Genomic DNA, 12520 nt, shown 5'->3' with positions numbered 1-12520 from the left:
TGTCTGGCAACCGCAGAGTAGAGTATATACTGGACACTGATAACATGCCGAGCTCACTGCTCTAGCTGAGCTCGTACAAGTATGCTCGATTTCAGCCAAAAATCGTATCGTGTTATTCTGACGACTTATATAATCGGAAAAATGGATGTGAATTTGCGATGGTGATGAGTTCTGCAATGGCCCCCGTAACCGTCTCTCCCCCCGCGCCTCCATCTGCGGCGCCCTCCACCACGTCCGCAACCTCGCCGGCGGCTTGCCAGCTGGCTCCGGAGCCTGGAACAGGTTGGAAGCTCCCTAGAGGTTGGATCTCGGGCAGAGCTCTGGGGGGCGGGGGGTCTCTCGAGGACGCGAAGCGACACGTGGATGTGTTCCCGATGATCGCATAAGGTGCTCGCCGTCGGACAAGGATAAGAAGTTCGGATTCCCGATTGATTCCTCGATCTCCGGCCGCAAGAGCATAGCAGCAGAGAAATCCTTTCTGTATGAGGAGATTGAGAGGAATGAGGTGAAGATCAAGTCTATCCCGGTCAAATTCAATTGGAAATCCAATGGCGATTTGGCCAGAGTTGGTGTCAGCGCAAGAGATTCAGAGCAAGTGCCGATGGCGGGAACCAGTAAATTCAAGCTCAAGGGGCCTATGTGTCAGCGTCCCTGGTTCTGGTTACCGCCGAAGGTACGGATAGTACCAGGGATTTTGGGGAGATCTCCGGAGGAAGGGCCATGGGGCATCCATCCGGGAGGGGGTGAGCGAGAGGTTGGGGGAGACGCTGGATCTGGGCAACCAAGCTTTTTCCACCTTCTCGTTCCTATTCCGCAGCCACAGAACTAGTCGCATCAGATCAGGGTTTCTAACCCTAACCCGACACCCACCCTAGTTTCAAAACCCTCCTCCCAAATCCAACATCTCCAAATTTGTCAATCACCTGTGGGAAGCTCCATCCAAATCATTTGCTTCTGTGGTGCGTTCGGTGCCTGCGGGTACAATCGGAGTGATGAATCAAGGTGGAGGTCGCCGCAACAACGTATGGGGAAGTGGTGTGGGTGGTCGTGGATGGAAGGGCGGGGCCGGAGGTTTTGGTGGTGGTAATCAAGGTTTCGGTGGAGGTCCTAATGGTTTTGGCAGAGGTCTAGGAAGGGGTGATGCTGGAAGAGGAAGGGGTCGTAATGTCTGGGATCATAAAACTTAGGAAGGCAAACCCAAGATTGCTCTGCATGAAGAAGCTCCAGCTGCTGAAGAGCAAGCTAATGAAAAGTGGGATCAAGCGGTCGAGAAACCTGGTGAAAATCAAGTTCATGGAGAGGCTACTGAGCAGAAGATCAAACCTGGGGAAGATCAAGGTAATTCTAGTAATGAGTCTGCTGATGCTCCTCGTAACCCTCCCAATCTGGCTCAGAATAGGGTGGCATGTGAGAACTGTGGACTCTTTAACCATACTACCAGAGATTGTCGAAGGATGGTTTGTGAGATCTGTGGCTACAACAACCATTCAACCTATGAATGTAGGAGGTGCATCTTGTGGAATACTGGCCCAGAACTTTGTGCAGCCCAGGTGGAGGATCAGAGCTTCTTCTTCATTGAGGAATCCATTGACCCAAGAGTCTCCAGGGAGAAAGAAAGTATTGTTGTGATATCAATCTTACAGGGGCATGCAACCAACAAACAAATAGAGCAACAGTTAATGAGTGTGGTTGGTTCCAGTACCTAGAAGTGGAATGCTAGACAGGTTGGAGAGAATAGGTTTGTCATGAGGTTCCCCAATGCAAAGATGGTGGTGGACTGAAGTAAGTTCAAAGCACTAGCAATGGAATCAGGTGATGCTTTAATGAAAGTGGAACAGTGATCTCCCAAGATTCATGCTAAAGGTGTTCTGCAGCAGGCTTGGTTTAGGATCAAAGACATCCCTGGTGACCAAAGGTCAATTAGGACCATTGCCAAAGTTGGAGGCTTAGTAGGCAAAGTCATGGAGATTGATGAAAAGACAAGGTTTAGAGCTGATTATGTGAGGGTCAAGATTGCTTGCAGAGACATTTCAAGAGTTCCCAAAACTGCAGACGGCACCCTGGGGCTATACATCTATGATTTTACCTGTGAGAGAGAGGTGCAAGGTGATGGTACTATCAAAACTCTATCCAGTGGGATCAAGATAACTGAAAAGGATCACCAACCCAAAAGGTTCAAGGTTGATGAGCCTCCTAAGACCCTTCAAATTACTAGCTCTTGTCAAGGTGGCAACCAAAACTTTGGGGCTGGATCTAATAAGAATGTGCAACAACATAAAGATGTTGTTACCACCAACTCTACACCTCCTAAGCTGAGTGGTGGCAGAATTGCTAGTAATGAGAAAGCTAAACAAGTTGTGACTCAGCAGAACATTCAACCACCTAACTCTGAGGAACAGGTTGATAGAATTCAGATACCTGACACTTTTAAGGAGTCTAATGCTGAAAGTGAGACTTTGAGTGATAAGCTTCGAAAGATTGATGCATATGATAGTAGAATGCAAGGGAAATCTTATAAATCAAAGGAAGGGGATGGGGAATAGCAGGTTTGGGCAATGGAAATTGATGAGAATGCTGATAACCAAGGCCAGATTTTCTCTCTGAAAAAACAAGTTCAAGGGACTGATCTGACTCAAATGCTAGATTCAGTGAAGGTTGCTGGTGTGGAAGCTTATCAAATTCCTACCTGTCAAGAAGAGAGTGAGGGTGGACATGATACTCATCAATTCTCAAGAGAGTGTCATCATAGATGATGGTTAAAACAAAGCCCTAATGATTCCTACTACTTCTAAAGCCGAGGGATCCAAAACAGCTACCACTAAAGATCAAGCTAAGGAAATTCAGGTGGAGAGGAGGAGTGAAAGGCTAGCAAAGGATGTGATTCTTACCACTCAAGAAAAGAATGAAGCCATGGCTAGAAAAAGAAACCTAGAAGGTATCAATATCAAAACTCATAGTATTGTTGATATGGATAATGATGTGCTTGGGAAATTAGCTAAAAATATGTGTGTGCTTATTCATGATAATGCTTATGCTACTTTTGACTTGCTTAAAGATCTTGAGTCTGCTAGGAATTGTTTGAATGATAAACATGCTAAGTTATCAAAAAATAACCTTAGTGTTGAAATTGTGGAATTTGATCCTAGCACAGAGATAGTTCTGATAGAAGATGAAAAATCTGATGAAGATCCTGATCTTGAAATGTTGATTATTCAGAAGTCAAATGACGTTGAATAAGAAGAGTGTAAGAATCTCCCCAGGGGGGAGAAAGCAAGATTAGGAAGCTCCTGGCTTGCATGATTCCAGAAACCTTAAAGTTTCTGTGAATCTGCATAAAACAAAAAAACAAAGAAAAAGATGATGATACAAGGTCTTTTTTGGAACTGTAGGGGTCTTAAGAAGAAAGGTGTGTCCACATTTCTAAAGAATCTTATCTATGAGAATAAGTTTTATTTTTTGGGAATACAAGAAACAATGATTGCAAAGTGTAATGAATCTTTATTGAGAAAGTTTGATACAAATCAAGACTACCTTTGGGTGTGGAATTCCTCCAAAGGTAAGTCTGGTGGGATATTGGTTGGTGTTTTGTTAGAAACATTTGATGTGGGATCTTTAAAAAAAAGAATTCATGCTGCAATTGAATTTATGGGATAAGGTGTTAAAGACTAAATAGAATTTGCTAGTAGTCTATGGAGTAGCCTAGGAAGAGAATAAACTTTCCTTTTTGTCTGAGTTATCTAGATTTTGTGCAGCAAACTGTAAACCCATGATAATAGGAGGTGATTTCAATATTATTAGATATGTTAAAGAAAAGAATACTATGGATGGGGTACCTAGGAATACTCGTTTGTTCAATTCTTTGATTCATTTTTATGAGCTGAGGGAGTTAGTGATGAATGGTGGGTTATTTACATGGTCTAATAATCAAGAAAACCCCACTTTGGAAAAACTGGACAGAGTCTTGGTGATAAAGGATTGGGAAGATCTCTTTCCTAAGGCTTTGGTGAGTAAATTACCAAGAGAAATTTCTGATCATAATCCTCTGGTGGTTTCCACGGGGAAAAAGTGAATCTACCATTTATTCAGTTCAAGTTTGACCGTTAAAAAATCCTGAGTTTTATGCTATGGTTGAAAAAAATTTGGAATAGACCTTGTAGAGCTAAATCCACTCTTGATAGAATTCAGCAAAAGTTAAAATTGTTTAAGCAGTATTTTAAAGGTTGGGGGTTTAATTTTCAAGGTGAACTAAGAAAGCAAAGAAAATAGTTTCAGAATGAGCTAATTGAGTTGGAATGTTTGGAAGAGATTGAGGGGCTAACTGTTAACCAAGTTGATAGGAAGTTATGGTTGATGTGTAAAAATCTTAAGAGTCTTGAACAAGAGGAGTTGTATTGGTATGAAAGAAGTCATGAATCCTGGCTTCTTAAAGGGGACTGTAACACTATTTTTTCCATAGATGTGCAAATGGTAGGAAAAGAAAAAAAATTACATCATCAGCTTAGAAAAAGATGGAGTGAATATTAAAGGAGACGAGAATTTGCTGCAACATGCTTCTGAATACTATGCTAACCTGTTTGGCCCACCCATTGATTATTATATCCAGTTGGACTCTGATATGTGGGAAGACATTCCCAAAGTGGGAGCAAATGATAACCAGTTGCTATGTAAACCTTTCTCAGAAGATGAAATAAAAAATGCTTTGTGGCAAATGGAGAAAAACATGGCTGCTGGTCCTAATAAAATCCCTATTGAATTCTATCAACACTGCTGGGCTATTGTTAAGAAAGATATTGTACAACTCTTTGATGATTTCTTTCATCACAAGGCTCGTATCAGTAGAATTAATTATGGAATAATCACTTTGTTACCAAAGATCAAAGATGCTACAAAAATCCAGCAGTTTAGACCAATATGTCTTTTGAATTGTTTGTACAAATTGATTACAAAAACACTGAGATCGGACCTACCGCACCTGCAGACAACTTCGAGTCATAGTTCAAAATCCATGAACGAAAACTTAGATCAGAGAAATTTCCTAGCTTACTGCAGGTATGACAATCACAGATCAAGAGCTAGAAGTGATAGAAACACTACACATAAGTAGATTGACTAGAAACCCTAGAAATCACCTCAACCACAATATGTCATGCAAGTAATGTAAATCAAGCATAAGTGACACAATTATTTATCACAGGGTTCTGCTCACCACCAAGGCTTGCCTATATCCATGTTGTTGAGGTTAGCCACTAAGGCTTAGGGCTTTCCAACCCTTCCTCGTTCTCAAGTCAAGAGACTTAACTCTTGACATGAGGGATGAGTTTACTAGCCTCAAGAGATAGTTACCAATCTCCTAGGGCTGCCACACAAGTTGGCAAGCTCCACGGGTGATGCTCTAGCCGGCTAGGATCCAAGCTCCAAGAGTAACAAAGACAACCGCTGGCTAAAACGTGAACCAAGTGCTCTTTAGAGTTGGGGAATCAATGGAGCTACTCTCTAATCGAGTTTTGGACCCTTTTCCCTCAAGGATTGATGGGGAAATCAACGGATTTGCTTAGGGGCTTAAGGTCAACAATGGAGGGAGAGAGAGCTCCTACTCTGTTTTGAGTGTGCTGAAGTGAGGAAGAAGTGGCAGAGAACCATTGGGGAGGAAGGGGAAGAGTATAAATACCCCCCAGCCCCCAACGATCACTTGAGTCACGGCAGTGCCTCTGCTCAAGTGCGACAGTGTCGCATCACGCAAGACAGCAAGGGTAAGAGTGAAGTGCAAACTATTTTGGCTATAAATCTGAGGATGCATGTCTATGTTTGAGCACTTGGTAGCACATATTAGCTTAAGCATTGTGTCTCCCTTTATAGTATGGCTTTTCCTGTACTCAAATTCAAAATAAAAAAAGAATTTAAACCTCCTTTAAGTTTGAAGCCATCTACATTTGTAATTGGGGGCTCCTCCATTTTGTGTAGCATCCTCGAACATGAATGCCCTGCTTGTTATCTCGATAAATCTTATTAGTTCTCTAATTGCGTGGTCATTATCACCAAAACCTACAATTAGGGCTTGATTGCACTTTCAATCTCTCCCTTTTTAGTGATTGATGACAACCCAATTAGAGCTTACAAAAGATATGAAATAAATACTGAGATTTTCGAGCTATGGGTGTAGAGCCTCCCCCTAAATATGTGAATAGAGAATTGAATTCTCAAATTGGCATAAGAAGCCAAGATTCACATTTTAGTGAAAGTGATGGGGCTCCCCCTACATCCATGCTCCTGTGGGGTGCTGCATACTTTGTTAGGTATGTAAACCGTGATGCAAATAACAGTTTAAGCACAACATGGTTTACTGCTGTAGCTGGGTGCGGTACTACTGCACTTGCTGTAACAGCAAAGATCAGAACAGACACCACACAACATATGATACATATAAAGATATACATTCTAGCACAATTATATCATAAACGACAACATAGATTAATATATGTCTATATCTCACATATATATAAAGTACTTAAGTAGCACTATTACATAAATAGAGTTTCTAATGGACTCTCAAACTCTCACCTAACGAAGACTACTCTAAACGGATACAAACATAACTCTAGCTACAACAACCTCCATGGCATCAAAAAAGCTGTTGACCCCTCTAATTTTCTCTCAATTTGACATAAAGCACCAAAAAGAGAAGAAAAGAAAAAAAGGCCAACACTCACTCCTCATCCTCTTGGATGGTGTCCCAATCAACATCATCCCCACCAACAGCTCCACTAGCACCTACAACGTCATCCTCTCCACCATCATCATCATCATCAGAGGAGGAGGAAGAGGAAGAAGAAGACATCATTGCCCTCCCTTAGTGATGAGTAGTTGAAGTGTGGCGCTCACGCCTGGTGCTCCTCATGGACTGCAAGGTGGATCTCAAACTGGTGCGTGGATCAAGCTCTGGCTGCTCCTGCTCCTGCTCCTCCTCCTCATCCTCTGAATCTATCTCAGAAAGGCTAGGGAGGTCATCAAACTTCGACGGTGACTGAACTGGAGAAAGAGGTGGTAGCCCTTCACGCTCTCTAGCCTCCCGGTTGGCTTCACGATTCTCCAACCGGTCCTAATATGAAGTCCTCGTTGCATAAGTGCATGTGGTGAAGATGGCCTTGATCCACTTCCCAAATTTCTCCATCTTCTTTTCCTTGCGAGACCTAGAATAGGATGATTTAGGCACATCCTCAACTGATGGAGAGCGTCTCACTGCCTTGCTAGCACCTATGCCTCGGGTCTTCTCAATTTTGTAGACAGTGTGAAGACCATCTTTTTCAAATCTATAGCCAGAGACCCACTCAATCATAAACATGAGATAGGGGGCATAGGGTATCCCCTTTCTCCCATCCTCCATGGCCTTCCTCAGCTATTAAGAGGGGTTTGATAGTCGTACTATTAAGAGGGATGAAACTCATATCAAAATACGGTTATCAAAGTACCATTAGATGCTCTAACTCATTGCATATGCATTTAGGATCTAGTGGAGTGCTAACACCCTTGGAAATGTTTATGAAAATATGCTAACACACATGCACAAAGGTGATACACATTATGTTTAGTACTTGGGAGCAAGGGTTCGAAACTTCACCGGCGGAGACCACCGACGCCCTGTACAGAAAAGATAGGGTTTCACAGAGTGCACCGGACGCTGGTCACATAGTGACTAGACTCTAGGGAGCAGCGTCTGGTCAATTATAAAAGAAGGTGGTACTCTCGGCCTAAGACCGGACGCAGGCGACCGGACTCTGGCTGAACACTATTCAACATCCGGTCTTGCTGATGTGGCGGCTGAAAGCTCTAGTTTGGTTTTGGTGAATTGATGAAACCCTAAGTGCTAACCTAGTTTATCAAGTGACCATGACATAGGTAGCAAACTTCAAGTAGAGAAGCTAATGAAGATCATAGCATGACAATGGTGATGGCATGACGATGATCAAGGGCTTAAACTTGAAATGAAGAAAGAGAAAAACAAAAAGCTCAAGGCAAATGTATAAACCATAGGAGCTATTTTGTTTTGGTGATCAAGACACTTAGAGAGTGTGATCACATTTAGGTTTGATAGCCATACTATTAAGAGGGGCGAAACTCATATCAGAATACGGTTATCAAAGTGCCACTAGATGCTCTAACTCATTGCATATGTATTTAGGATCTAGTGGAGTGCTAACACCCTTGAAATTGTTTGTGAAAATATGCTAACACTTGTGCACAAGGTGATACACTTGGTGGTGTTGGCACATCTACAAAGGAGGTGGTGTTTGTAGGGTTGAGATGGATTTGGCGCTTTCAGAAAAATGGAATGCCTATTTTCTATTGTGCCGGATGCAAATTCTTAGTGGTTGGCACATTGGAGCAAGGGTGGAAAAGATAGAAGTGAGAACAGAGCTGATGCCAGCGTCGGTCCAGTGACCGGATGCTGGATCCAGAAGCACCGGACGCTGACTGCCTGCGTCTGGTCACGTTGACTGTCGGTACAGTGGCTAGGGTTTACCACCAGACGTTGGGCTGTGTCCGGTCGAGGTGGACCGGACGCGTCCGATCGAGGAAAACCAGGTTTCGACCCTTACTATACTCGACCAGACGCTGAGGTTCCAGCGTCCGGTCAATTTCTACCGGAGCGTCCGGTCAGCGTCATAACTGTTGGAATCTAACGAACAACGTTTGAAGCTGATGACGTGTGGCGTCCATCTGTGGACCGGACGCTAGGTCCAGGGTCCGGTCAAGTGGACCGGAGCGTCCGGTCAGAGCGTAGAGTACCTAGTGAAGGGGTACAACGGCTCTATTTCATGGGGGCTTCTATTTAAGCCCCATGGCCAGCTGTGGCTCACATCTTTAGCCATTTTTCATTGACATAGCAACCTTGTGAGCCTAGCCAAAGTACTCCCACTCATCTACATCATTGATTCATCATCATAGTGAGATTGGGAGTGATCCAAGTGCATTGCTTGAGTGATTGCATCTAGAGGCACTTAGTGATCGTGTTTAGCTATGGATTTCGCTTGTTACTCTTGGTGGTTGCCGCCACCTAGACGGCTTGGAGCAGCGAGGATCGTCAAGCGGAGATGGTGATTGTCTCTGGCTTCGATCATGGTGATTGTGAGGGGTTCTTGACCTTGTCTCCGGCGGAGAGCCAAAAGGTACTTTAGTGAATTGCTCATGGCTTGTGTGATCCTCATCTTGTGTTGGTTGTGCGGCACCCTATTGAGGGTTTGGCGTGTGAAGTCAATTAGCGCGTGAACCTCCAAGTGAGTGAATCGCCACAATGAGGACTAGCTTGCTGGCAAGCAAGTGAACCTCGACAAAAATCATTGTGTTCATCATTGATTCCGAGGTGATTGGTCTTCATTGTTATTCATCTTTGTGATTGATTGGTTCTTCATCTACACGGCGGTATAACTATCCTAATCACTCTCTTTACTTTACCACAAACTAGTTGACAAGCTCTTTAGTGTAGCTAGTTGTGAGAGCTTGCTTGCTTGGTTGGTGTGGCTCTTTAGTTAGTCTTTGAGAGCACACTAACATAGGATAGTGTCTTTGCTATTGTGTGAATAGATACTATCTAAACTAGAATTGTGGTAGGTGGCTTGCATTTTAAGTAGGCTAGCGCAACACTCGCTTCGCCTCATAATTGTCTAACCACTTTGTTAAGTGTTGTTGTAGAAATTTTATTAGGCTATTCACCCCCCCTCTAGTCATTAGGACCTTTCAGTGGCGCACAGTGAAGACCATGAGTGAGTCCAGTCGGGCATGACCGAACGCGTTCGGTCGTGAATTTCTGCCTCTGGATCCTTACTGGAAGTGACCGGACGCTGGGGTCCTATGTCCGGTCCTACACTATAGTGCATCCGGTCACAACTTAAGTGTACTGATAACCGTTGAGATCGGGCGATGAGCATTTGAAGCAGGGGATACGGGGCAAAAATCTAAGAACCGAACGTTGGGGTCCTACGTCCGGTCAATTCGACCGGCGCGTCCGGTCGCCCCGATTTCTTAGTGAACAGAGAGCCCATGGGAGTTTTGATAGGCTTGGCATTCACCATGTCAAACTTCTTGAACATATCATGGGTGTACTTTGTTTGGCTAATAAAAGTTTCATCATTCACCATGTAAATCAAGCACAAGTGACACAATGATTTATCCCGTGGTTCGGCTCGCCACCAAGGCTTGCCTATCTCCACATTGTTGAGATTAGCCACTAAGGCTTAGTACTTTCCAACCATTCCTCGTTCTCAAGTCAAGAGGCTTAACTCTTGAGATGAGGGGTGAGTTTACCAGCTTTAAGATATGGTTACCAACCTCCCGAGGCTGCCACATAAGTTGACAAGCTTCACGGGCGACGCTCTAGCCGGCTAGGAGCCAAGCAACAAAAGTAACAAACACAACCGCCAGCCAAAACGTGAACCAAGTGCTCTTTAGAGTTGGAAAATCAATGGAGCTGCTCTCTAATCGAGTTTTGGACCCTTTTCCCTCAAGGATTGATAGAGAAATCAATGAATTTGCTTGGGGGCTTGAGGTCAACAATGGAGAGAGAGAGAGAGCTCTTGCTCTGTTTTGGGCGTGCTGGAGTGAGGAAGAAGAGGCAGAGAACCATTGGAGAGGAAGGAAAGAAGTATAAATACCCCCCAGCCCCCAACAGTTACTTGAGTCGCGGTAGTGCCGCGGCTCAAGTGCGGCAGTGCTGCACCACGCAAGACAGCAAGGGTAAGAGTGAAGTAGAGACTATGTTGGTTGTGAATCTGAGGATGCATGTCTATGTTTGAGCACTTGGTAGCACATATTAGCTTAAGCATTATGTCTCCCTTTATAGTACGGCTTTTTCTATACTCAAATTCAAAATAAAAAAGAATTTAAACCTCCTTTGAGTTTGAAGCCATCTACATTTGTAATTGAGGGCTCCTCCATTTCGTGTAGCATCCTCGAACATGAATTCCCTGCTTGTCATCTCGATAATTCTCATTAGTTCTCTAATTGCGTGGTCATTATCACCAAAACCCATAATTAGGGCTTGATTGCACTTTCAACTAGATTTTGAAAAGGCCTACGACAAAGTTAACTAGAAACTACTGTTTACTTGCCTTTAAAAAAGGAGCTTTGATAAGAAATGGTGCAGTTGGATCAAGCAAGTTGTTTCAGGGGGTACTATGAGTGTGAAAGTCAATAACAAAACTTGTTCTTATATTAAAAGTTACAAAGGGGTTAGGCAAGGAGACCCTATGTCTCCAATTCAGTTCAACCTTGTTGCTGATTGTTTGACTAGAATGGTGCACAAAGCTCAGGAACATGGTCTTATCACTAGTCTAATTAGTCACATCATCCATAGAGGGGTTGGCATTTTACAGTATGATACCATTCTTTTTCTAAAAAATGATATGGATGGGGCTGTTCACTTGAAACTTCTTTTGGTTTAAAAATAAACTTTAACAAAAGTGAGATTTATATGATCAATGATAAAGAGAATTTAGGAGATAGATATGCTGAGATTTTTAACTGTCAGGTTGGTTTGTTTCCCTATAAAGTATTTAGGGGTACCTGTCAGCCCAAGCAGGTTGAAAGTTATTGATTGGCTCCCTTTGGTTGATAAGGGCAATAAAAGGTTAGATGTGTGGAAGGGTGGTTCTCTATCTATAGCTGGAAGATCAACTTTAATTAGCTCCAGTCTTAACAATTCCCCCATTTACCACATGTCAGTTTATTTGCTCCCCAAGACTACAGTCAAAAAGATGGATCAAACAAGAACAACTTTTTTCTGGCAAGGTGGAGGGACTAAGAAAAAATATCATTTGGTTAAGTGGGAATTGATATGCAAAAGCAAAAAAAGGGGGTTTGGGCATTAAATATTTGAGAAGAATGAACATTAGCTTGTTATGCAAATGGTGGTGGAGGTTGGAAAAAAGAAGAGGGCTTATGGCAGCAAATTGTTAAACACAAATACATGAACAATAAGTCAATTCATGATGTGCAGCACAAGCTGAATGATTCACCCGTTTGGAGTGACTTACTCAAGGTAAAAGACATATATCTCCAAGGTAGGGGTGTCATGATTAGTAATGGTGAACAAACAAGATTTTTGGCTAGATCCTTGGGTTTATGATAGTTCAATTTGTGCTATTGCTCCTGTGCTCTTTGAATTATGTGAAAATAAATGTGTTTCTGTTGCCCAGGCCTTATCTGGTAATGTTATCTCTTTTAGAAGATGGTTGTTTGGGGATCTAAGGAGTAAGGACTAGTTGGGAAAAGATTTGGCATGATGCTTGTAATTTTCAGTTAAGGGGTGATCATGACACTGTGGATTGGAAGCTTGGAAAAAGTAACATGTTTACTGTAAAATCAGTTTATAATGGGTTATCTAAATCTGAATCTGGAATTTATCGCAAAAGAATATGGAAGGGGAAGATCCCTGCAAAGATCAAAATCATTTTGTAGCTTATGACTAACAATGCTATTCTGACTAAAGACAATTTGCAGAAAAGGAAATGACAGGGAGATCCTAGTT

The sequence above is a fragment of the Miscanthus floridulus genome, chromosome 5 (genome assembly GCF_019320115.1).
Source record: "Miscanthus floridulus cultivar M001 chromosome 5, ASM1932011v1, whole genome shotgun sequence".
Lineage (NCBI taxonomy): Eukaryota > Viridiplantae > Streptophyta > Magnoliopsida > Poales > Poaceae > Miscanthus > Miscanthus floridulus.
This window is presented reverse-complemented; position numbering follows the sequence as displayed.